Source organism: Dromiciops gliroides, chromosome 4, assembly GCF_019393635.1.
Source record: "Dromiciops gliroides isolate mDroGli1 chromosome 4, mDroGli1.pri, whole genome shotgun sequence".
NCBI classification, from domain to species: domain Eukaryota; kingdom Metazoa; phylum Chordata; class Mammalia; order Microbiotheria; family Microbiotheriidae; genus Dromiciops; species Dromiciops gliroides.
The window spans coordinates 213,094,538-213,115,129 of record NC_057864.1 but is presented as its reverse complement, the minus strand read 5'-3'; the positions used below and the strand labels follow the sequence as shown (position 1 = coordinate 213,115,129).

General features: G+C 38.6%; 1 protein-coding gene across 3 annotated transcripts in view; it reads right to left on the bottom strand.

Annotated features, from left to right (window-relative positions):
- Positions 1-17,044, bottom strand: part of CCDC57 (coiled-coil domain containing 57) — a 221,215-nt gene extending 204,171 nt beyond the window's left edge. For 2 of the 3 annotated variants that reach the window (XM_043962563.1, XM_043962565.1), the window contains exons 1-2: positions 16,914-17,016; positions 9,615-9,723 (exon numbers count right to left, since the gene is read on the bottom strand). The gene's annotated coding sequence lies outside the window, so the exon portion shown is untranslated. Of the gene's footprint in view, positions 1-9,614; positions 9,724-16,913 lie in introns of all 3 variants that reach the window. The other variant, XM_043962564.1, reaches the window with a different exon arrangement.
- Between the last annotated feature and the right edge of the window lie 3,548 nt (positions 17,045-20,592).

The following is a 20,592-nucleotide window of genomic DNA, read 5'->3' as shown; positions in this document are numbered from 1 at the left end:
TATTTTAGATTCTTCTTCTAGAATTTCAGGGCAATTTTCCCTGAGAATATCTTGGAAGATGGTGTCTAAGCTCTTTCCTTGATCATGGTTTTCAGGTAGACCAATAATTTTCAAATTATCTCTCCTGGACCTATTTTCCAGGTCAGCAGTTTTCCCAGAAGATATTTCACATTGCCCTCTATTTTTTTATTCATTTGGATTTGCTTTATTGTGTCTTGGTTTCTCATAAAATCACTGGCTTCCATTTGTTCAATCCTCATTCTTAGACAATTATTTTCATCAGAGAGCTTTTGTACCTCCTTTTCCATTTGGCCAATTTGACTTTTCAAGCTGTTGACTTTTTTCTCATGTCTTTCCTGCATCCCCCTCATTTCTCTTTCCATTTTTTCCTCTACCTCTCTAGCTTTATCTTCAAAGTCCTTTTTGAGCACCTCTATGGCCTGAGACCAATTCATATTTTTCTTGGAAGCTTTAGATATAGGGGCCATGATGTTGACATCTTCCTCTGAGGGTGCCCCTTGGTCTTCCTTGTTACTGAAGAAACTTTCCATGGTCCTCACCTTTCTCTGTCGGCTCATCTTTCCTTTCTTTTACTTGACTTTTAGGTCCTTAAAGTGGGGCACTGTTTCCAGGCTGCAGTATCCCGAGCTTAAGAAGTCCCAGGTGGTATGATTTAAGGAGAATCAGGTTCTTCACTCACCTGGTCTGTTCCCTGGTCCTGAGATGACCCCAGACCAACTTGCTAATCAACCAGCTTTGTGTGTTGTGGTTGTTAGCTCTGACGAGCCTGTGCCCCTCCCCCACCTGGGCCACTGCTAATGGAGCCTACCTCCTGGTTCTCAGCAGGGGTGTAAAATCCAAGTTCTGCCTTAGCACCAGCATAGACCCCTGTAGTCTCCCCCCTACCCAGGGCTCAGGTCTCGCACCAGACTGTGAGTTTAGTTCCAGATGACACTGGTGCTTCAGCTGATTCAGAGACTCTGGGGGTCTCCTCTGGTGAGGCCTTCCTGAGACTGGATCTGTGTCAGGGTGACTGTGGGGCTGGGCTCGACTCCTGTATTAGCACAGCAGCTCCCTCCTTCTGACCTTCCAAGCCGTTCTTTGTTAGAAGACTATTTCAGCACATTCTTCTGTGAGTTTTGCTGCTCTGGGCATTTTCCTATGGCATTATTTGGATGTTTTTTGGAGCGATCATGTCATCTGAACTTTTTTTTTTTTTAATAGAATTTTATTTTCCAAAATATATGCAAAAACAAAATTTTAACATCAATTTTTAAAAAACTTTGTGTTCTAACTTCTCTTCCCCCCTCCATTTGTACCCCCCACCCACAAGAACTCAAGCAATTCAAAATAAGTTATACATGAGTAGTCATGGAAAAATTCCCATATTAGCTAGTTATGACAGAAAACAGTCAAAAGAACCAAAACTTCAGATTAAGGAAATGTCAAAGAGGAAATGAAAAAAAGATTTTAAAATGTGTTTCCATTTGTTTTCAGAAATTATCACTTCTTTCTCTGCAGATGGGCCGCAATCTTCCTAAGTCTTTCTGGGTTATATTGGATCATTGCCTTGCTGAAAATAACCACATGCTTCCCAGCAGATCATCCTCCTCTACTGCTGTTATTTTGTATACAGTACATTTCAATCTGCTTCAGTTCATGTAGGTCTTTCCAGGTTTTTCTGATAGTATCCTGTTCATCATAACCTGTATATAGTACCTTAAGCTTGACGGAGAATTTTCTTCATAAAAGCCCAGCAAAGTAGGTACCATACATTTTGCCATTATAATCAATCATCATAACTATTTCCCTCCATCCTACTCCCTTCCCATGACATTTACTCTATCTTCTTTTTACCTATTCCTCCTCAGAGGTGTTTTACTTCTGACTATCCTCTCCCTCACTCTGCACTCCCTTTTTTCACCCTTCCTTATCTTCTTCCCCTCCTATTTTCCTGCAGGGTTAAATAGATTGCTCCTCCCAATTGGGTATGAAAGCTATTCCCTCCATGAGCCCACTCCAATGAGATCAGGGTCCCTGAGCTAATTCTGTGTTCTAAATTTTTCTTCCTCCCTCCCTCCTCAACCCTCCCTATGATATCAAGCAGTTCAATATATCATACTGGTGCAATAATGCAGAACATCTTCATCTTCCTTGAAAGTGTTTTGCTTTTTACTGCTCTCTCTCCCCCAATCTGCCCTTTCCTCCTTCCCTTCTTCCCCCCCCTCCCCTTTTCTTCCTCCCCCCTCCAGGACAAAAATATATTACTATACCTACTTGAGTATGTATGTTAGTCCTTCTTTGAGCCAATTCTGATGATATTAAGGTTCATTCACTCCCCAACTCCTTCCTCCTCTTCTACTCTCCTCCATAAGCTTTTTTTCTTGTTTCCTTCATGTGAACTACCTCTCCCCAGACCATCTCTCCCCTTCTCCCTCCCCCAGTTTATTCCTCCTATACCTCAACCCTATTTTAATGATGTCATCATGGATTAGTTAGGTGGCACAGTGGACAAAGCACCAGCCCTGGACTCAGGAGGCTCCAAGCCCAATGCCAGCCCGACATAAGACACCCCACCCTGTCTGCCCTACAAAGAACAAAACATAAATGCTTTACAGATATTATCCCTTCATATTCAGTTCAGCCCTGTCTTCTGTGAATTTCTTACGGAGATAGTTCTTATGATTTCAAAATATTAGGAATGTAAATGGTTTGATCTTTTAATATCCGTCATGAAGTCTTTTTCCTGTTTACCTTTTTATGCTTCTCCAGGGTCTTGTATTTGAAAGTCAAATTTTCTATTCAGTTCAGGTCTTTTCATCACAAATGCTTGAAAGACCTCTTTCTCATTGAAATCCCATTTTTGCCTCTGAAAAATTATACTCAGTTTTGCTGGGTACGTGATTTTTGGTTGAAGTCCCAGTTCCTTTGCCCTCTGGAATATCATATTCCATGCCCTTTGGTCCTTTAATGTAGAAGCTGCTAAATCTTGCTTTATCCTTATTGGAGCTCCACAGTATTTGAATTCTTTTTTTCTAGCTGCTTGTAGTATTTTCTCCTTGACCTGTGTAATGATTGGAATAACGCCACCTGCTGGAGACTTACTGTAGAAGAGTTCCACCCATGAAGCGAAGGTCTTTGAGGGCAAGACCAGGAGTCTTTTCTTTGGCATCAGGAAGTGACGTGGGCTAGTGGGAGGAGGAAGGAAGAGACTGGCGCTCAGTCTGACTTTCCTCTGGACTCTGGTGGAGAGCAGAGCTAGAAATGTGCTCTCCCTTTAATAGATAGGAATCTAGGCCTTTCTCTCTCTCTTTACCAAATTCTTATTCTCCTCAATAAATGCTTAAAAGCCTAACTCTTGCTAAAGCTTATAATTCATTGGCGACCACTCATTAGATATTTTAGACAGTTTAGCTAGAATTTTAGCCCTTAACACCTGGGAGTTCTGGAATTTGGCTATAATATTCCTGGAGGTTTTCCTTTTGGGATCTCTTTCAGGAGGTGATCTGTGGATTCTTTCAATTTCTATTTTAGCTTCTGCTTCTAGAATATCAGGGCAATTTTCCCTCACAATCTCTTGGAGGATGGTGTCTAAGCTTTTGTTTTGGTCATGTTTTCAGGTAGTCCAATGATTTTAAAATTATCTCTCCTAGATTTATTTTCTAGGTCAGCTGTTTTTCTAAGGAGATATTTCATGTTGCCCTCTATTTTTTCATTCAATTGGATTTGCTTTAATGTGTCTTGGTTTCTCATAAGGACACTAGCTTTCATTTATTCAGTCCTAATTCTTAGGCAGTTATCTTCATCAGACAGTTTTTTGACCTCCTTTTCCATTTGGCTTTTCAAACTGTTGACTTTTTTCTCATGACTCTCCTGCATCACTCTCATTTCCCTTTCCATTCTTTCCTCCTTTTCTCTACATCTTCTTTCTATTTCTCCTACTTTCTCTTCAAAGTCCCTTTTGAGAGCTTCCATGGCCTGAGACCAGTTCATATTTTTCTTGGAAGCTTTGGATGTTGGAGCTTTGACCCTGTTATTATCTTCTTCTTCTGAGGTTGTATTGTGGTCTACCTTATCCCCAAAGAAGTTTTCGATGGTCTTCTGCTTTCTCTGCCTACTCATCCTGGCTTACTATTTCTTGGCTTTTAACTTCTTAAATCGTGGCACTGCTTCCAGGACACACTGTTCAAGCTACAGCATGGCCCCGGGGGATGGTTGGGCTTCTTCTCAGCCTGCCTGGCCTCACTTTCATTTGATTTTAAACTTCACTGGCGGCGGGGGCTGCTTGGCTTCACTCCTGTTCTCAGCTTCAGAGGGTCCTAGGTGTTTTGGGTTGAGGGGGGGCAGGTTTTAACCTCAAGCCTAATTACTAAAGAACCAACCAGCAAAACTTTCTGTGGTGTGGTTCTCAGCTTTCGATGAGACTGCTCCTCTCCCCCACCTGGGTCTCCCGCTGCTCAGGATTTCTTCCTGGTTCCCCACTGGGGTAGGACAGTCAATTCCTTCCCCCCAGTCCAATGGTACCCCTGCACTTAGCCCCTGGGCCAGCCATTCAGTCTGACCGTGTGCTCGGTTCTAGAAGACGCCAGTGCTGCAGCTGATTCAGAGGCACTGGGGCAAATTCCTCTAGCAGGTGTCTGGTGTGTCGGCCCGATTGCAGGGTTAGGCTTTATTCATGGCCCAGCACAGCCCCCTGAAATCTATCTATAGCTGGATAAAACTCTCAGCCCGTATTTTTGTCTGTTTTTCTGCCCCAAGGGTTCTTTTATTGCTATTTTTGGGGTGATTGTATCAGGAGCCTTGTGGGTTTAATGCCTTTCCTCCGCCATCTTGGTTCTGCCCCCTGAACTGAACCTTTTAATTTAACTGCTATGTGTCTGGGAGTTTGCAGCCTTGGTTTGTGTGTTTGTGTGGGTATTTTTTTCCCCTAGAGATTATCTGTGAATGCTTTCAATTAGAATTTCATTTTCTCTGTTCAAAAGTTCTGGGGATTTCTCTTTTATTGTTTCTTTCATTGTAGTATTAAGGTTTTTTGTCCTGATGTGTTTTGCTGGAAGACCTTTAGATTAAGGAATCCCATCTTTAACATTAGTATGTTTTGCTTGCATAGTGAGCAGATTTTCTTTTAATATAATTGGGTTTTGGGGGCAGTTAGGTGGCGCAGTGGATAGAGCACCGGCCCTGGAGCCAGGAGTACCTGAGTTCAAATCTGACCTCAGACACTTAACACTTACTAGCTGTGTGACCCTGGGCAAGTCACTTAACCCCAATTGCCTCACTTAAAAAACAAACAAACAACAACAAAAAATATAATTGGGTTTTTGCTTCTCTTAGACTGTCCTTTACTTTTGTATATTTATATTCCCAATCTATTATTCTCTGTTCTGTTTCTTTGGTGAGGCTTGTCACTGCAGGTTCCTGTTTTTCTATTCTGTACATTATTTTTGCTGTATAGGACTTAAATTCTGATCTCATATATCTCATTTCTCTTTTGAGCCTCTCAGGAATAGCATGCTGTAGTTCTACATTCTCCACAGGGTCCTCTGTCTGAGCTATGGTTCCCTATCACAACCAGGGTAAATTTCAAAGCCTGGAGCTTGGGTTTCCAAGCAATGGAAAGAGAGACAGAGGAGGAGACTATGGCATTGGCATGGGTTTTGTGGTAAATCTCTTTCCTATCTTTAGGTTTGTAAGAACAGCTTCACCACAGGTATTATGGGAGGTCAGGGAGGGGTGCTGGGTAAGCTCAAGATCAGTGAACATCAATCAATTTAAGGATTTGGGGTTGTTGTTTTTTTTAAATCTTTGGCTGCTTAATATCCTAGACCATGGAAACAGCTAAAGTTGTTTTATCTTTAGTGCCTAAGTTCTGTTTTGGAGAAGTTTGAGAGGTCATGAGGATCAGAGGAAATGTCTAGTTTTCTATCTTGCTGCTCACATGGCGTGGTAATCTCATGTTCATCTTTTTTTATTCATCTGTGGTTAGGCTCAGATTTTTCAGTACAGGTCACCCCTCAGACTGCATCTTGAGCTAAATTGCTCTTTGTAACATTTTCCATTCTCTCTTGTAGTTTCTAGTAAGTGTGGAATAGTCTTATAGTTTTTTAATTTCCTTTCATTTATATTTAGAGGTCTTTCTCCTGGTCACTTGTAGAATTTGTTGTTTCTCAATAGAACTGATAGATAAATTCAACCACTATGCGTCTTGGAATTTGCAGCATCGTATTTTTTCTGGAAGTGATCCACTGATTCTTTTGATTAGCACTTTATTTCTATGTTCAGAAGATTTAGGGAAATTTTCTTATATGATTTCTTGAGTTATGATGTTCAGGTTTTTTAACTTACTGTGTTCTGATAGGTTGGTAATTCTTAACTATTCTTTACGTATCCTATCTTTGAGATCAATGTTTTGTGGATATAGCAATGATGCTTTCTTTTAATGTTATTGCTTCTCTTCTTCCAAGTTATCCTTAACTTCCAAGTGTTTGTATTCTCAATTAGTTACCCTCTTTTTTGTTTTTTGGAGAGATCTGTCACTGTGGATTCAAGTTCTTCTACTCAGCTGACTATTTCTGTTGTGCAGGTCATATATTCTGCTTTTGCAAGCTAACAAAACAAGAATGTAGTGATATAGCCCAGAAGCAGAACAGTCTCCTGTATCTAAAGTATTATATGTTAAGGTTCCTTCAACTCTGACACAAACCCTAAGCCCCCCAAAATAGACAAGGTTTCAGAAGATGTTATCAAAGGCATGCTGTCAAAGATCTTGTAACATAGATTTATCACTACAAAACCTTCTGTGTTTTCTATGCCCAAGACTTCAGTCAGCTTGAAGCACAGTTGAACTTCCCCAGGGAAAACAACCAGAAACACTCAAAAAAGCTACCTACCTAGGTTCCTGCAGTATACTACTCTTTCCTTCCATTGGGGATTTATCAATTAATCAATAAGCTTTACTTAACTGCCAACTATGTGTCAAGCACAAAAATTAAACACTGCCTATCAACAAGCTTACATTCTATCTAAGAAAGCAGTATATACACATATATTAACATATAAATACAAAGTAATGGGAATGGAGGAAGTGCTTGGGGGGTGGAGAGACTACTATCTGAGGAGATCAGGAAAGACTTCAGGTAGAAGGCAGTTCCTGAGCTGAATTTTGAAGGAAACCAGGGATTCTAAGAGGTAAAAGGTTATGGTGCATTCCAGGTTGGGGGGGGGGGGCACCATGAGATAGTATATTTTGTGTGAAGAACAGTAAAAAGGAAGGGGAGTAATACATAATAAGGCTGGAAAGTTTGTTTGGGGCCAAGTCATAAAGAGATTTAAATACCAAGCAGGGGAGTTTATATTTGATCCTAGATGTATAAGGAACCAGTGGAAATTTACTGAGGAGGGGAATGATGTGGTCAGACTGGCCCTTTAGGAAAATCACTTTAGAGATTTGTGGAGATGGGCTGGAGAGGTAGAGACTAGAGGCAGGAAGATCAAATAAGAGGCTATTACAATAGTCCATAATTCCCCGTTTGGTGCCTAATATTGTGCTAGATACACTTTTGGAATGTTAAGGGAAGTATCCAGTTAGTGTTATCCCATTACTCTCAGAAACCATAATCAGAAGTAAGTTACTCTGATAGGTGAAAGGTTATACTGGAGGTTGACTAGAATAGAGAAAGCTCAAAGTATTCTCCTTCTACCTCCTAAGTAGTAAAGGAAAGAGAATAAACCCCTCTGCAACACTATAAAAGTAGAAAATTCAAAGGGATGGCAGAGACTTAACATGAGAACCTGGAACAAGGTCTAGCTCACTCTCAGGATCATCACAGTGTGATAAAGAGCAAAGTAGTACAATGGAGAACCCTTGGCAACCTAAAAGGGGGAAAGGGAAACTGACAGAAGATAAGAAACATTTACAAACACATTCTTATTTTCCTGGCAAAGAGAGTTTGCCTCTGAAATAGCAGTTACACAGTGCATCTGAACCCAGCAGCACTAATGAATCAATATCACTTTATTGCAAACACCATAGGAAAGGAATAAAATTATTCTGTTCAAGTAAGCAAGAATTTTTATCATCATTAAAAAAAATCATCTATCTGAGAACTACATACACCTAAAGAAAGAGAGCATGAAATGATGAAAAGAGCCATGAAGACAGAAAACATCAGTTCATATTCTCAACTTTGACCCTTAACTAGTTGTCAGGGTACCACAAATAAAGTTCTAAATCACTAAATCATTGGGAATTGAATCGTGTAATCTCTCTGAAGCCTTGTTCCCCAATTGTAAAAATGGGAATAACACACTACCTACCTCAAAGAACTGCTATAAAGAAAGAAAAGGGTAAACCTTTTGACTAATCACCGAGTAACAACAATATACCATTAAAATTACATTCCCAGGGGCAGCTAGGTGGCGCAGTGGATAGAGCACTGGCCCTGGATTCAGAAGGACCTGATTTCAAATCTGGCCTCAGACACTTGACACTAGCTGTGTGACCCTGGGCAAGTCACTTAACCCCAATTGCCTCACCAAAAATTAATCAATTAATTAATTAATTTTTAAAAATTACATTCCCATTTGACTAACAAAAAAGGGATTTTTAAAATAAGCTTGTTAATTAAACTTGGTACTTTAAAACAGGCAGTAACAAAATGCAAGTACTTTGAAGTACTAAAACTGGCAAAAAGAAGAGTTCTAAGTGTTACAAACAAAATCACTAGACACATATGTCTGCTTCCCTTTGCCGAATGGCATTAAAGGGCAACACTCTTTATATCTCTCCCTTTAGTTCCACATGCATTTAGCTTTCAGCTTAGCCACTAAAAAAAGCTCTATTGCTTCTAAAAGAACTAACCACCACTCAGAATGAAGATGGCAGCAGCCTTAGCACTAATTTTTAAAAAATTGAATAAGTTTCGATTACGACAAATATAGTTCCAAAACACTAAATACTTTCTTGGGAATTATAAGTCAGGGCTAGGAAGATTCATATGCACTATTCAACTATACAGCAAGATATTATCCTTGAGAGCCTTTGAAAATCCTAACACAGCAGATGAGCTGAAATCAGGACAATCTTTAGATGAGACCTCTATTACACCCTTTAAAAAGGGCCTGGTGATCTCGCCATTTTTTCCTACCCACTCTTTTAAATTGCAGAACATGGGGCAGCTAGGTGGCGCAGTGGATAGAGCACCAGCCCTGGAGTCAGGAGGACCTGAGTTCAAATCCGGCCTCAGACACTTAACACTTACTAGCTGTGTGACCCTGGGCAAGTCACTTAACCCCAATTGCCTCACTAAAAAAAATTTTTTTTAAATTGCAGAACACTATGATTACTTCAAAAAATAGTTCCCTAAACCAAGATATTACCAGTAGATCAATCTTAACACTATATCAACAATATAATTGGTAGGTATACACAATTATTTATTCTAAAGTTGTAAAGCTGCCTTGTAAAAAGAACTGATACTCGGGTGGTTTACAGGGAAGTAAAAAAAAATACAAAAAGGAGAAAATAATTGTCATTGCATTCCCCATTAAGCACTGCACAATCCAGCCAAATGGAACCAAACTGAGTAGTTTTCATCCTGCCTCAGTCCACTTACCCAGGATAATTCCCCTCCCTCCTCATTTCTGTTCCATGAAATTGTTTTCTTCTTTCACATGCCAGCTCAGGTGTCATGACAGTCCTCCATAAAGTATTCCCAGATCCCACTAGGAAAAAAAAATCATCTCATACTCCTCTTACATCAATTTAGATCTGTCCTCTGTCTCTATCACATTTATCTTTTATCATTTTTATGATAAAAATGCATAAAGTCCTTGAGGGGAGAGACTTTGCCATTTTTTTTTTTAGCTATGAATACTCTACACTTAGCAGTGTGTGGACATAGTATACACAAAGACAGGAAAAGAACCCAAACTTTCTATTCTCTCCATTCTAATTCATACAGAAATGAATTACAGTTGGATGCATTGTTACCCTGCTAAATAAGTGAAGAAAAAGAGGATAAAATCATCCCCTTGCCTCTCTCCCTATACACTAGCCCAGGGGCAACTAGTGGTACAGTGGATAAAACACTGGCCCTGAAGCTGGGAGGGCCTGAGTTCAAATCTCACCTCACACACTTACTAGCTGTGTGACCCTGGACAAGTAAGTCATTTAACCCCAAATGCCTTAAACATCAGGGCCAACTCCAGACATCCTAATATATATCTTGCCACTGGATCCAGATGGCTCTGGAAGAAAGAGTGAAGTTGGTGACTTTACACAGTCCTCCCTCGCTTAAATCCAATTTATAGTGAGTCATGACATTACCTCCCAATATCATGGTCCTCTTTAAGAATGAAGAACAAACAACCACAATATACTAGCCATTACCTGCCACCTTCAAACATGCTCAGGTCTCTCCCATTCTTAAAACACATATGAAAAAACCTGACTTGACCCCACCAGCTGCTCAAGATATGGTCCTACATAGCTCCTCTCTTACATAGCCAAAGTCCTAGAAAAAGCTGTTTATTCTCATTGCCTCTATTTCCTCCTTTCTCACTCCATTTTATCACTTACAGTCTAGCCTCTGATTTCATCATGCAGCTAAAACTTTCTCTCAAAGTTATCAATTACCAAATTCAACAGCCTTTTTTCTATCCTCATTCTTCTTGAGTTCTCTGCAGTATTTGACATTGTTGACCATCCTCTCTTCCAGAATGCTCTCTCCTTTCTGGGTTTTTATGATACCACACTCTCTTGGTTCTCTTCTTACATATGTCTTACTATTTCTTCTCAGTTTCCTCTGCTGGATCATCATCCAGATCATGCCACCTGTGGGCTTTATCTGTTCCCAGTTAACTGTTTTCCTTCTAATTTCTACTCTGATGACTGTTTCTGCAAAAATTCTTCAATTTTATGTAAGCAAAATTGTCCATTTTATCTCCTATGATTTTCTTGATCTCTGTTTCATCAAGTACTTTTCCCCTATCCACACAGTGAAAAGTATCTCCTTCCCGGCTCCTCTAATTTATGATGTGATCCATTATGTCTAAGTCATGTATCCATTTGGAGCTCAATGAAGTATATGGTATGAAATGTTGGTACAAATGCAATTCTACCAAACTGCTTTCTAGTTTTCCCAGCAATAAGCATAAAGAGCAAACAAATATCACTTTATACAGATGACATGATGGTTCACCTACTCTTAGTTCCCTCAATTTATTTTTCTTGTCTTGTTACTATAGCTACCATTTCTAGGAGTATATCAAGTCCCAATTTCTTTTGATAATATTCTCCTAGTCACCCAAGTTCACAACCTTGAAGTTATGCTGAACTCTTCATGGTCCCTCATCACAAATCAGTTGCCAAATATCACCTATTCTACTTCTACAATATCTTTTCCATCTGTCCCCTTCGCTTTACTTACAAGACCATCACCCTGCTTCAGGCTTTTATTACTTCTTACATGACTATAGCAGCAGGCTCCTAATCATTTCCCTTCCTCTTGTCTTTTCCTTCTCCAATTTATCCTCCATGCATATAATGAGGCTAAAAAATACATATATATGTATATATTTTATTTATATATGTATATATATATACATATCATTGGTCTATGCCATTCTCTTGAGGAATAAACTTGTGATTCCCTTATCTTTTAATAACAAACTCCTCTATTTGACAGTCAAAGCTCTCATAACTTGATTCCAATTTCTCCAGCCTTATTACATGCAAGATGTGTGCTACTAACATAAATGTTGTGGTCTACATGGATTGTTTAAACATATTAACAGGGCAGTCAAGATGAATCAAACAGAAATCAATTGACTCAGACATAAAAAATGTCATTACAAAACACACCATATCAAAAATTGAGGGAAAAAAGAAAATGTAAGGTATCTACTATTAAAAAAAAACCCAACAGGGGCAGTTAGGTGGCGCAGTGGATAGAGCACCGGCCCTGGAGTCAGGAGGACCTGAGTTCAAATCCAGCCTCAGACACTTAACACATACTAGCTGTGTGACCCTGGGCAAGTCACTTAACCCCAATTGCCTCACTTTAAAAACAAACAAACAAACAAAAAACCCAACAGCTTGACCTGGAAAACAGGTCTCAGAGAGTCAATTTAAAAATCATTAAATTCCCTTAAAATCATGATTAAAAAAAAAAACCCACATGTGCCTAGGCACTATATATGAAGAAATTCATCCAGTTCTAGAAGCAAAGGGCAAAGAATGAATAGAAAGAGTCCAATAATCACCAAAATGAAAAATCCCAGGAATATCATAGCTAAAATTCAGAGCTTCCATGTCAAAGAAAACGCACTGCAAATAAGTATACAAAAATAATGAGTTCAGGTTTAAGGAATCACAGTTAGGATCACACATGATGTTTCTACTATACATGAGAGGAGATTTGGGAATACAGTATTCCAAAAGCCAAAATATAAAAGGTTTACAACCAAGAATAATTTACTCTGCAAAGCTGAATAAAATCCTATAAAATAGAACTTTAATGGAATAGAGGACTTTCAAGCATTACTGATGAAAAGTCAAAAACTAAGTAGGAATTATGAAGTACAAGAATAAAGAGAATCCTAGAAAAATACATTTATTTGAGCAATTAGAAAGGGAAATGATGAAGTGCTAACATTCCAATGGATTGGAGGAGAGAGAAAAACTGTCACTTTGGAACCATAATAACTTCAAAGGATTTTGATGGAGTTAAATATGAAAAACAGAGGTCCTGGGGTGGACTAATTTTGTCCTGAGGGTTTTATGAGGAGAACGAAAAGGGAGGGTAAAAGGACTATTCTAGTGTAGAAGAAAGGAATAGAATTTGCAATTTATCATAATTGAGGTATGTGAGAAGAGTCTGAGATGAACCTTACTGAAATGGACAAAAGGAGCTGAACCACAAACACAGTTTTGGTGAGGAAATAACATCAAACTCAAGAGGAAAACAAAACTGATAATGGGGTTTCAAGAAGGAGAATAATACTGAGGAGGAAAGAGTCACAAGTAAAAGAAACTTCTTGATTCTAAAGATTAAAAGGAATATAAAGAAAGGAAAAGAACTAGAAACAAAGAGGGTGTATATCAACTGAAGTATGACTGAACACATTGTGCTGTATGAATGTAATGGAATATTATTATGCCATAAAAATTATGAAAGTGATTATTTCTGAAAATGCTAGGTAGTATGAATGCAAAATGAATTCAGTGAGCAGAACAAGGAGAACCATCCCTAAAATGACAATAATACCATAAAGAAAAACAACTTTGAAAATGTTAATGATCAACCAAGTCATCAGTATATTATCCTCCACCTGACAAGCAAAATTTGTTTTGCTTGACTATGTTTGTTACAAGGGGTTTTGCCCCACCCCCACCCCCACTCCCTGCCACTTTTCTCATTTGATAATGGGGTGGCAGGAGAAAAGTCAACAATTCTGAAAGTAACATTTGGAATTTATCATATTGTGTATCTGCATTTTTTTAAAAGTAAACAATATGCTTTTTGTAGTGGCTAAGAATTGGACATCAAAGGAATACCCATCAATTGGGGAATGGCTAAACAAGCTGTGGTATATGAGTGTGATGGAATATTATTGTGCCATAAGAAATGACAAGCAGGATGATTTCAGAAAGCCTGGAAAGACTTGTATGAACTGATGTGTAGTGAAGTGAGCAGAACCAGAAGAATAGTATACACAATGAGAGAAATATTGTTTGATTAAGAAATGTGAATGACTTGACTTTTCAGCAATACAATCCCAAAGGACTAATGATGAAGCATACTATCCATCTCCAAAGAAAGAACTTCACAGAGTGAAGCATGCTATTTTTCACTTTTTCATTTTTTTCTTTTATTCAAGTTTTCTTGTACAAAGTGTAATGTTTTACATAATTGCACATGTATAACCTATATCTGCTTTCCCCCAAGGGGGGAAGAGGGGAGGGAGGGAGGGAGGGAGAGAGGGATAAAATTTGGAACTCAAAATTTCAAATAAAAATGTTTATTATGAAAAAAGTAAGCAACATGAAAGATTCAGTTTCATATAAAATCCTCTTTTTGTGTTCTGCTGTGTATGTAGAAACGCTCAATTTTCTGGTTACGTTCAAAATAAAATCTAGAATGGATAAAAAAAATGTGTTTAATTTGTCATATACTTAAAAAAAACCTATATAGTAGAGATTTGTGGTTTCATATTTAGTCCTCTTTGTTCTTTATGAAAATGTTCACATTTGTGGGTTTGTCACATTTGTCAAGTTCAAAACAACTAAAAATATTGTTAAATGCAGATTGTTCTCAGAAACTGTGGACTCTGACCTTAACATGTGACCACCCTCAAGTCCAGTGAATACCCTTGAGGGCTAGGCAGGTGTGGCTTCAATTAAATTAACTTTAAGTGAGTTAATCAGCAGTCAGTTAGTCTCACTCAATCCAATCAATCTCCTGGTGAGCTGGGGCCTTTGGGCATTGGCAAAGCCCATTATTTTCTCACATAAGTTTTTAAAAAAACAAAAAACAAAAAAAGGAAGGTCCTGAGTTACTTGGGGAGGGAGGGGAGCTTGATGATTGAGAAGAAAAATGAACCCAATAAAAGGCAAACCTTTAAAAATAAAGCCACCTTTAATTTTTATACAGCTTCACTTTCACATACATCATACTGCTTCAAAAACAGAGAGACAAAACAGGCATTTAGTATCCTTATTTTATAAATGAGGAAACCAGCTCAGAGGGGTATAATGACCTGTCCAACAGCATATGGCTAGAGTAAAGTCAGAAAAAGTATTTTTAAAGGGTAAAGACTCAAGGGAGAAATATTTCAATTTCTTGTTAAACATACAGATTATTTTCATGGAAAAAAGCACTGAGGTACAGGTGTTAAGTCTGCTACTTGCTCTATAACCCTGGCCAAAGTTAATCCATTCACCTCTGGCCTTAGTTTCTTCATCTGTCAAAGGAGAGAGACGGACTAGATTTTCTAGCTCCATCTTTTATGAAATTCAAAGTCAATAAGCATGTAAATGCATTACTGAAATGCTTGTTGACTGACTGAAGACCTTTAACAAGGCTATAAACCAGGGGTTTTTAGACTGGGGGCCAAACTAGATAGAAAGGCAGGCAGACAAGTAACTATTTCAACATCACTGGTTTCCTGTGTAATCCTATATATTTTTTCTTCAGTAGTACAGTGCCTGCCACATAGTAGGAGTTTAATAAATGTTCACTGATTAATTTAAGATGTAAACAAATTATATATCAATCATTATATTTCAATAATTGGTTTCTTTTGTAACCTACATATTTTATTTTATATAAAATTATATGTAAATAATGATGTTACTAATAGGGCTCCTTTGAAATTTATTATATAAAAATATACAGCTATTTCAACATAATTCTTTATAATCCTGTGTATTTTATTTTATATAAAATTAGAGATAACTTTATTTCATTATGATAGATTTCCTTTGTAATCCTATTTATATAAAATTATACAGGTAACTATTTCAATATAATTTCCTATGTTATCATATGTATTTTATTTTACATAAAAATTATATAGCTGTTTTCAATACATTTGGTTTCCTTTGTGATTCTGTGTATTTTATTTTATATAAAAATTATAGATAACTATTGTAATGTGATAGGTATGTATTTTTGGTAGTTATAAAGATAATTATTTAAATATAATTGAAATCCTATGGATTTTTATATGAAAATTATGGACAATTATATTGCAATATGATAATTTTCTCTGTAATCCTATTTTATTTTATGTATATGCATATAGTTCAATATGATGTTTCTTTTGTGATACTGTTTTATTTTATGAATTTAAAATTTTTATCCTGAGAAGGGTTTGAGAAATGTTTCACTAGACTCCCTAATGGAGAGTGTTATGGGCCTGGGTACCTCATTTGAATGGCCCTGGGTAAGCCAGAAGTTTTGTGGGGTAAATCAAAAGAACCTTCTCCTTGAGAAACTAAACCAAAGGACTGACAAACCTAAAGAGATAAGGGGCACAGGATCAGGACTGAGTTAACTCCTGGACCACCACCCTTCATTCCAGTCTACCCCACACCTGGGGAGATAAGATTAGGTGTGGCTGCTGCCTTTGTGGCTTGAGGAGAGAAATGACTTGAGAGATCCGCAGCAAACCCTCACCTAACTCCCCCAGCTACCACCAATGGGGGATGGTCCTCCCCCAATAAGGGAACTTTCCACAGTCAACCGATCACCTCATCAGACCACCATGGACCTCTATAAAAGGATTTCCCTTTCCTGCTGGAGGAGATAGGTATCTCAGAGCCACGCCTCTGTGCCATGCCTTCTCCCTATGAGAAGTCCAAGGATTTCTCTCTTGGTTTCCTTTCCCTAGCCCCTAAATAAACTATTATTTCATTCTAATTGGATTTGTGTGCAAAAGGGTGTAATTCTTTAAAGAGGAATTCCTAAGAATCCCTATCCCTTCCCCAAACCCCCACTATTTCCCCATAACAGAGGGGATGGAGGGTCAATGGCACAAAGATTAAGAACCCTTCGCTTTAAAACCAACTCTCCGGGTGTCGCCTTTTCTGTGGAGAAACAATAAGGCTAATAACAACACCCACTGATGCATGCAGCGTTTTAATGCTTTGCAATAACAAGTGCTTGGGGATGCCTGGCGGGGAAGGGGCTTTAAGGTCCCCGTCCTGTACTCCCGCAATTTCTCTCCAGAGTTTTCCAACCCACCATGGCCGCACCCCACCCCCAGCCCGTTCAAGGAGTCTTCACCACCCGCGCCCACCCACCCTCATCCCAGCCCCCACGCTGGGGGCTACATAAGCTCCCTGTTCTCGAGGAGGAGAACATGAGGCCAAAGTCACCCCTTTTTCCTGTAAATCCTGAACAACTCACCCGAAGCAAAATCTGGGTTCCGCGACCGATCCTCAGTTCAGGCGGGCTTAGGGCCCAGGCCGCGTTTCCATGGAAACTGGACTGCGCGCCACCCTCAGAACCACTGAGCACATCAACCGCTTGCCTTGGCTGGTGTCTCGGTCAAATCTTCCCTGCAGGAAACTGGTCCTTCAGCTCCGGGTTCTGTCAGAAGCTCTGGTGCTCCTCCCACCTCCCATTCATTGATTATCTAAGGAATAATGGCACCTTTCTGAGAGCTTAAGGAGAGTCCCTGGATGCTGCTGCTGCTGCTGCTAGCACTGATATAAATTTGAAATGGGGGTAATAATAGCACCTACTTTCCAGGCATGTGAGAATAAAATATTTGTAAAGATTAGCTTTAGTTACAGAATTGTATCCTGACAATAACCCAGAGAAGTGCTATTATTATCATCCCCATTTTACAGATGGGGAAACTAAGGCAGATAGGCTACATTTGAACTCAGGTCTATCCTGACTCTAGTTACAGTATTCTGCGTATTGCACCACCTACCTGCCAGCCCCTATATTCTTCCTCTGAGTCCTTAAGACACTTTAGGCGTCTTCACTCCTGTGAAGGAGACTTCACCTTAACTTACACTTAAACACATGGGCTGCCTACTCAGAGGAAAGCATTTCTCAGCATCTGATACCTTAAGCTTTCCCTCTATGGACCTCAGTTTCCTCTTGAAGAATTTTATGTGAAAGTAAAACTATGTAAGAATTAAAGTAGGATACTTTTTTCACTTTATTTCTCTTTTTAAAAATGTTTTCTTTTACAAAATGGCAAATGTGGAATGTGTTTTGCATGAATTCACATATCTAATTCATATCATATTGCTTGCCTTCTCAAGCGGTGGGAGGGAATTTGGAACATGAATTTTTTTAAGGAATGTTAATTTTTTTAATGTCATTGGGGAATAGTTAATGAACTACATTTTAAAAAAATTTAATAAAAGAACTAAAGCTGGCCTTTTACCTGGTCAAAATGAGAGGGTTGCAGTAATGATTTTAAGAAAGGACTTTTTAGAAATCATCTAGTCCAACTTCCTCATTTTACAAAGAAAGAAACTGAGACCCAGAGAGAGAAAATTATTTGCCCAAGATCACAGAACTAAGCAAACATTCAATGCTTCTTAAGTAAGGATTCCACTCATTTCCTTTATTGACTGAGGCAGAGCTGGATTTACTTGGTTTACTAAAGCCAGGTTCAAAGTAAAGCTCTTTTCTTAGGGTGTCCATAAGCAGTAATTCTAAGTATCACCACAACCATTACTATAACACATAGAAAATTTTGAAAGATGCTACCCATAGGGTGGTAGTTGGGAGTATTCTAGAGCCAGCTCAAGCTGGCTTGTGAGAAACTTTTATTTTTCAGTGTGAGCATTTACAACTCAGAAATGAGCAAGCTCTACAAATCTGATCTAGACTTAAGAAAGAGTTAATAATGCAAATTATTGTTTGTCCTTTGATCTCTAAGAGGACCATGACAGATGTCATGACTTGCACTGAATTGGATTTAAGTGAGATGGGGCTGTGCAAAGTCACCAGCCTCACTTTCTCCTCTGGAGCCATTTGTGTCCTGTGGCAAGCATATGCTATCAGAAGCAAATTAAGAAAGCATGGAATGTTTTGTCTGTCAGATTTATGGACCAAAGAAGATATAGAGAGCAAAACAAAATATAAAAATAGATAATTTTGATTGTATAAAATGTAAAAGTTTTTGCACAAACCAAGATTATAAGGGAAGCAGAAAACTGGGAAAGAATTTTTGAAACGAGTATCTCTGATAAAGGCCTCGTTTCTCAGATATATAGAGAACTGAGTCAAATTTATAAAAATACACATCATTCCCCAATTGATAAATGGTCAAAGGATAGGAACAGGTAGTTTTCAAACAAAGAAATCAAAGTTATTTATAATCATATAAAAATATTCTAGATCACTATTGATCAGAGAAATGCACATTAAATAACTTTGAAGTATCACCTCACACCTATCAGAGTGGCAAATATAAAAAAAGAAAATGTTGGATATTGGAGGGGATGTGGGGAAACGGGGACACTAATCCATTGTTGGTGGAGTTGTGAAAAGATCCAACCATTTTGGAGAGCAATTTGGAACTATGCTATAAGACTGTGCATACCCTTTGATACAGCAATACATCCAGCTAGGTTTATATCCCAAAGACATCTCCAAAAAGAGAAAAAGATTTATTTGTACAAAAATATTTATAGCAGCTCTTTTTGTGGCGGCTAAGAGTTGGAAATCAAAGGAATGCCTATGAATTGAGGAATGGCTAAAAAAGCTGCGGTATATGATCATGATGTGTATAATGTTGTGGTATAAGAAATGACAAGTAGGATGATTTCAGAAAGATCTGAAAAGACTTGTATGAACTGATGTGTAGTGAAGTGAGCAGAACCAAGAGAAGGTTGTGCATAGTGACAGAAATATTGTTTGATGAAGAACTGTGAATGACTTAACTATTCTCAGCAATACAATGTTCCAAGACAATCCCAAAGGACTAGTGATGAAGCATACTATACACCTCCAAAGAAAGAACTGATATTGATTAAACACAGATTGAAGCATGCTATTTTTCACTTTCTTTCATTTTTTCTTTTATTCAAATTTTCTTGGTCAAAGTGACTAATATGGCAATGTTTTATATAATTGCACATGTATAACCTGCATCTGGTTACTTACCAACTCAAGGAGGGGGAAGGGGAGGGAGGGAAGGAGGGATAAAATTTGTAACTCAAAACTATAAATAAAAATGTGTATTATTTTTTTAAAAGATATGTTATCAGAACGACTGGATGTTTAAGGAAATTGGGGTTAAGTGACTTGCCCAGGGTCACAAGGCTAAAGTGTCTAAGGTGAGATTGGAACTCGGGTCCTCTCAACTTCAGGGGCAGTGTTCTATCCACTTCGCCACCTAGCTACCCCAGTAATGCAAATTAAATTGAAAAGTATGTGTGCCTTACATTCTACCATTTCCTCCCCAGCCAAGTTGTTAAACATTCACTAGCTCACCCATGGGTGGTACTGGATTTCCTTGGTCTGGGACACACTGCCCTGCCTTTCAACCTGTAAATCAATCCCTCTTTTGTCTGGGCAAATAACCACACTTGACAAAAATGAGCTCTTCAGTAGTGTAATCACTGTTTAATTTGCACATTAGCCACATCCAGAAAATAATCTGGGCCATTTCTATACCATCCCCAAAGATTTTAAAACAAAGGTAGTTGCAACCCTGATAACAGAACTGAATCCTCACACAAGGTCGGTCTCTCTCTCTCTCTCTCTCTCTCTCTCTCTCTCTCTCTCTCTCTCTCTCCCTCTCTCTCTCTCTCCCTCTCTCTCTCTCTCTCTCTCTCTCTCTCTCTCTCTCTCTCTCTCTCTCTCTCTCTCTCTCTCTCTCTCTCTCTCTCTCGGTACAGTCCAGACCTAGCCAGTTTTTTTTTTCTTGATACTTCTTTCTTCTCATCCAGATATATAGAATTATTCTTCCATTTCAAAGAATGTTTTTTCCTCATTCCTAATGTTGAAGAAATGACCACCAGTATTCTGCTAAGTGAAATAACAAGGATATTTATTTCATGGATACATATGGTCATTTGGTAGAGACTCACCACACAGAAACTCCAAAAGGATC